This window comes from Mus pahari, chromosome 19 (assembly GCF_900095145.1).
Source record: "Mus pahari chromosome 19, PAHARI_EIJ_v1.1, whole genome shotgun sequence".
Classification (NCBI taxonomy): Eukaryota; Metazoa; Chordata; class Mammalia; order Rodentia; family Muridae; genus Mus; species Mus pahari.
The window spans coordinates 70,326,909-70,332,908 of record NC_034608.1 but is presented as its reverse complement, the minus strand read 5'-3'; the positions used below and the strand labels follow the sequence as shown (position 1 = coordinate 70,332,908).

At 37.8% G+C, this 6,000-nt stretch overlaps 1 protein-coding gene across 4 annotated transcripts in view; it reads left to right on the top strand.

Annotated features, from left to right (window-relative positions):
• Positions 1-2,119: 2,119 nt before the first annotated feature.
• Wdr17 (WD repeat domain 17) overlaps positions 2,120-6,000 on the top strand; it is an 85,318-nt gene continuing 81,437 nt past the window's right edge. For 2 of the 4 annotated variants that reach the window (XM_029531889.1, XM_029531886.1), the window contains exon 1: positions 2,124-2,194. The gene's annotated coding sequence lies outside the window, so the exon portion shown is untranslated. Of the gene's footprint in view, positions 2,195-6,000 lie in introns of all 4 variants that reach the window. The other 2 variants (XM_029531888.1, XM_029531887.1) reach the window with 2 other exon arrangements.

The window sequence follows — 6,000 nt, the reverse complement described above, 5'->3', positions numbered from 1 at the left end:
CATTATCAAGCATGCATTTCTCTACTTTGAAGATAAGCCAATTCCAAAAAAATTGAATATATATACACATGAATGTCCCCTTGACATTCTTGTTTTCCTCATTACAGTCCAGGCAACCAACAACTTTCTTTTTTTCCTCCCGATCAAGCATGCTCTTTATCTCTTTGCATCCTTATATACAACCTCCTAGATGCCATTCTTTAAGAAAAAGCTCAAATTTTACTAGTTTCAAATGGACTCTCTTGGCCAGGAGAGGTTAATGTTTGACCTAAATCCTGAGTTCTGTATTCCCCACATCTGGTTTTCCTATTTTCCTAGTTTTATTTTTCCTTTCACAGTCTCTAGATCCTTTCCTATCTGTGGACAGCCACATTCACCTCCCACAAAAAAAGCAAGCAGGACATGATCAATTAAATTGACAGTGTGCTTTCCCAGTACAGTTCATGTTGCATAGATTGCCCATCTTCTTCTCTATCTTATAAAATCCCATTTGTTTCTATTTCCTGAATAAACTGAAAGAAAAAAATTATCTAAAAGTCCCTCTTCTGAAATCAACCCATAGTATCTTTACATAACTACATTTAGACTTCAGTAAATAAAACTATATGCATTAACTCATAGATTTTCAAGATATTATATACCATTTAATTTCCATTCATTCATTTACCAAACATTTATTGGAGACCTGCTATTGTTAGTCATTTCATCATGGGGTAGGGTAAAGAGTTGTAATAAATTGTCTTTTAGCAAATTTATTTTCTACAAGGAGAGTTAGCTTTTAAGTAAAATTTTATTTACAAATATAGCACAAGTGATAAGGGAACAGAACCTCTAGAGAATATGTTGGAAGAAAACAGTAGCAATATGTATTGTGAAGATGAATAGGAAATATTTCCAGAGATTTTGTCCCTTGTAAGGGTAGATGATTATTCCAAACGTGGCCTATGATTGGGCTGAATTTCTCTGAAAAAATTCCTGGTTATGTAGAAGAGTCTGCAGACTAATTAGAACTCCCATGCTTATAGAGAATTGGCCAAAGGTCCATCGCCAAAATTATTTGGGACCACCTTACTCTCTGTAATAGTTTTCCTTATCTGATATAACATGCCTTTCACTATTATGGAAAAGCTTTTCAAATGTATTAACTTGGCAGACTATTCTTCTAACCAAAGGCTAAGCATCTAGCAGATTTCCCAGGTTTATGTAACTTGCTTACCTGATGTACTATGGCAATAGTTTGTTAAAAATACTTCCACGTTGGAACACACTATTTGGGGCAACTTGACTCCATGTTCCTTGGATTCTATCATGGTCACTCACATTGATTCTGAACATCTGCTTACTGCCTTTGGAGCGCATACTGTGCTTTTAATGGTCAGTTTCAAGTACATGAAGGCCAATTTCCTTTAATATGTTGACTAAAGGACCAAATTAAAGGCGCTACTTCGGAAATATAGACCCTAACTACATGAGTGACAGCAGTAAGCGTTTGCTTCCCACCAGCGGCCACGGGGCAAGTATGTTTTGCTCCCGTTATGGACAGTTATATTAATTGCTTGCAGCTGGACTAATCAAAACAATCACATTCACAGATGTGGTTCACGCGACTACTTGAACCAATAAAATAGTAAGACATGCAGGACAGAGAGCACTCTACATTCACATTCCAAGCAATGCTTCAAGGCTAATGTAGAAACCAGGCGATTTGTTTCTCGTACATTCGATTCATTTTTATATAAGGTACAGCGTCGATGTAGCATATTAGGCAGTGACAACGCTGGTGGGACATAATCCTTCTGCTCCGCCTTTAAAAATAATGTACACTCTAGGCTTGAAGCTTTGACCCAAAGCTTAGGAATCACATCTTCTGCACCGCAGCCGCGTTGCTAGGTAACCAACTCTCCGGGCGTGTTTCCAGGGGTCACCAGGGATTTCCGCCTCCCTGTTTCATGTGCTCCAATCAGATACAAGTGTGCTTGTCACGTGAAATTCAGAGTGCTGTCCGCTCCACCCTGCACTGTGAAGGGTGGGCGGAACCCGACTCTGGCTCAGGGATGTTCAGGGCCGCCCCGCCCCTGAGAGCTGAGTGGGCGGCGAGGAGGGCGTGGCGGGTGCGCGGGCCAGGGCGGTCCCTTTGGCCCGTCCTGCTTCAGCACCTGCTGTTGTCCAGAGTTGCAGCTGCTGTCTCCTCCAGGTAAGGCTCAAGTGGGGTTGCAGTGTAGGAGACTTTGCTCAGCGCCCAATCAAAGAGGATGATGTTTGAATGAGTTGGCTTCACGTCGGTGACCAGCTCTCTGAGATCGCAGACTAGGGCTCTGAGCCTCTTACAGTGCTGTGAAAGCCATGATGCCTGAGGAGCTAATCCCAGGAGTTTTGCAGCCACACACCTGAGTATTATAAGGCACGGTTAGAACTCAACATGTATGAGGATTCCCCCTGCGTTTCTAAACACATTTTTTGCTGTTATTTCTAAGCTTTAAATATATGAGTGTCTAGAATCTAGAATGTTATTCCATCAGTGTGCAAGATGTATTTGCATAGATTACTTTCTCCCTTTGAAATGGTTGTACCAAGAAAGCTTTAAGAAGAAATGTTATAAGGGCAATACTAACCTGAGAAAAAATTATTAAGGAAGTCATAAAAATTCTTTCTTGTTCTCTTACTGATGCATTCACATTTGTATGCAAATTTTCATAGGAGCAAAGTCTATGTTGTTAAAAATTAATTCGAATACACAAAATACACAAAAGTTAGCTCATATATCAATCACATGTCATCATTTATTTCGTATAAATATCTTTAGCATAGATTTGAAGATATGTTATATTTCTAACTTACTCAGAACAAACTATCCTCCAAAGAATACTAAGAAATACACATTCATTGTTTAAGAAATATGAAGTATTCAATTTAATATTATGATGTTGCACTTGCCAAATTTAGTGCTATCATATCATTTCTAGGTTACAATAATCACAAAACTAGTTAGATGCAAGGGGATTTATGAGGATTTAAAAAGTTGAACTAAAAATGATGGAAATATTCTATACATTTGCTGGTTTCTATAGTCTCCTATCATTATTTCGAATGGGGAGAACTTAACAGTGTAACAGTAGTGACTGAAACCTCTAAGTATTCCTTTATTCTACAAGGTGCTGCAGCAACCAGAATGCTCTTCGCCATGGTTATAGTTTTATGTTGGAAGACAGAAATCTGAGGCTGTCTGATGAACTTCAGTGACTCTGAAAACTTGTCAATTCAAGAAAATTTGGGAAACTTGCTTTAGTGGATTATTTATGGGCTAATGTAACAAATGGTAGTTTTAGCACATTAAGAGTTCTTGGGAATTTTTCTAAATTGAAATCAACTAATAATTTATTTCAAAAGATACCCATAAAAGGAAAGGTTTTTTTTTTAAAGTAAGGTCTACAAATGTATATATAAAGACTAGTTGGGTTTTTTTTTTAAAATTTATGTTGATCTGGTATCCCCTTGTGTTGATTTTAATAGATTGCTAAAGAATCATAAACACTTCTGGGAAAACATTTTTAGTTGCCTTTTAAAAACTTCATTCTCTTTAATTTTATAATTAAAATGTTATATCAGAATTCTAAAATCACACTTTTTATTAGATATTTTCTTCATTTACATTTCAAATACTATCCCAAAGTCCCCTATACCCTCCCCCTGCCCTGCTCCCCAACCCTCTTCCTGGCCCTGGCATTTCCCTGTACTAGGGCATATGATCTTCACAAGACCAAGGGCCTCTCCCATCACATATAGAAATCTACAGATGAATTTAGCTTAGTAAATTAGTTTTAAAAACTCATTTGCTCTAAGGAAAAACTACTATAGTTAGGCAGTTTTTGTTATTTTCTGTAAATGACTTTAAAGTCCTTAGCCTGAGTAGAGATGGGCCAAGAAAGCTTTTGTAATAATTCAGAGAAGAACATAACATTTTTTAGGTTATTTTGCTTATATGTTATGTTTATTTTAACTTGCTGAGCCATAGAGGGTCAACAGTGGTTACTCTGTCATTAATAATAAAATTATAACATTTCTAACTTAATCTAATTTTATTTTCTGAAACATTGTAATGAAGACTAAACTGAATACTCCATTAACATAGAGGATTAACATTTTCTTCCCATAATCTAGATTTACTTGAGATTTGGTATATACAAGAAGAATGGCAGTAGTTAATATTATTTGAGTAACCAGTTTAGTCAGCTATTCACGGTGATGCCACATCTATGCATGGAAGACTGAAGCATTAGCCATGTGATTTCCAGTGTATTTTCATGGATGACTATCCTATGAAGAATATTTTGTTTTGAAATAAACCTTATTAGGAGACAGCAAAGGGCATCTTATTAGCTTCTTATGCATGCTCCTTCATTTGTGTTAGAAGCATATTCAGCTACAAGCAGCATTTCCAGTGCCTAAGAGTGTTCATTGCCATTTGATAATATGGCTGTTATTCTCCCATTGTTAATGAGACTGTGCCTTTGAGATTTGAGAACAAGCAATTACATGTGAACACCTAAAGAGAATTTTAGAAAGTCCCCCTAGAGAATCTGCTATAGAAACAAAACCTAGAGGAAAACTGATTTCTCATCTGACATTAGTTAAAAGTTCCAAGAAGGACTCACTTCTCCTTGGGCACTGTGAAGATGCTAAATCTCTGTTAAAAGTCATTGTTAGTGCTGCGTGTGTGACATGAAGCAAGAACTCTCTAACACTGAATTTGAGAGCCCCAGAGACAGGTTTCCCAGCACAGTGTGTGAGCAATCACTGCTTGAGTGCTGAAGGAACCATGGATTGGAGCCCTTAGGGACCAAACTCCCATGAATCCTGCTGCAGGTGGGGAGGGGAACCCGTGCCTGATGGATTCCGGTTCACACTTGGCACTTCAGTATTTGAACAACCCTCTGGGTTCTCTGGATCCTGCATATTTTGAGACAGAGGCAGATAGATATCCCCAGCTCTGGAAATAACAACTGAAAATTGAAAGAGGAGTAGAAAGTTTTAGAGTGGCCAGGGTGGAGGAAGAGAACCTGCAGATGTTGAGCACCAGATAAGTTTCACAGAGCTCTTAATCTTCAGAGTCAATGGTCTCAGGCCAGATAATGAGAACTGTTAACGCTTGCACAGGTAATGACCTCCATGTCCCAGGCCTGCTTCAACTTACAACTTACTATAGACTTACTGTTTCCAACTGCCTACTGTCACAATCCCAGATGCCAACACTGACAGATCCAAAAACTCCTAGAAAATCTTATTCACCTGAGACTTCCATCCATGCAAAGCAGAAAGCCGTAAGCAGCTGGTTAAGGACTTTTGCTAATATATGTAGAAAGAAAATTTCATTATCATACTTAGAAAGACTGAAGGGAAATTCACTCATTTAATCTAGACTTTGCCAAAAAGCAAGGGCAAGGGGCATCTGTTTTCAGAGTCACAGCTGGCTCTTTCCATGTAGTCACACAAATAGCTGTGTGAAATAGCTTCCCTTTGCAATGATAAAGATACTGCTTTTATTACCTAACAAATTCTTAAGGGGTATGGTTTGTTAGGTTAGCACCAAATTCCTGGAATTCTGCATTCTAATTTATAAAACCCGACAACACAGAAACAGACAGTAATATTTCTTCAAAAGTAAGACATAATTCATCATTTGCTTTCTCAAGGTTGCCTGATAAGTGTAATGTTCAGATAAACCCTGGCAGAAGAGTCATTAAATAAATACTCATGTGTTCATGAGGATGCTAGAACATTTAGTGCTTATTTTATATCAAATGCTCAGAAATGGAGGATTCAGAATGGAGTTCCTTAAGCCGTTTTCCGTGTCCTTCAGCTTACTGTTTACCTCTTTCACATTCTTGACACCTTAAGTTATGAACATTGTTAGTTTTCCTGGAATGTCATGTATAATAAGGAACATGTCATACTATACATGCAGAAAAGGTGTAATTGGGAAGTAGAAAAAATTATATTACA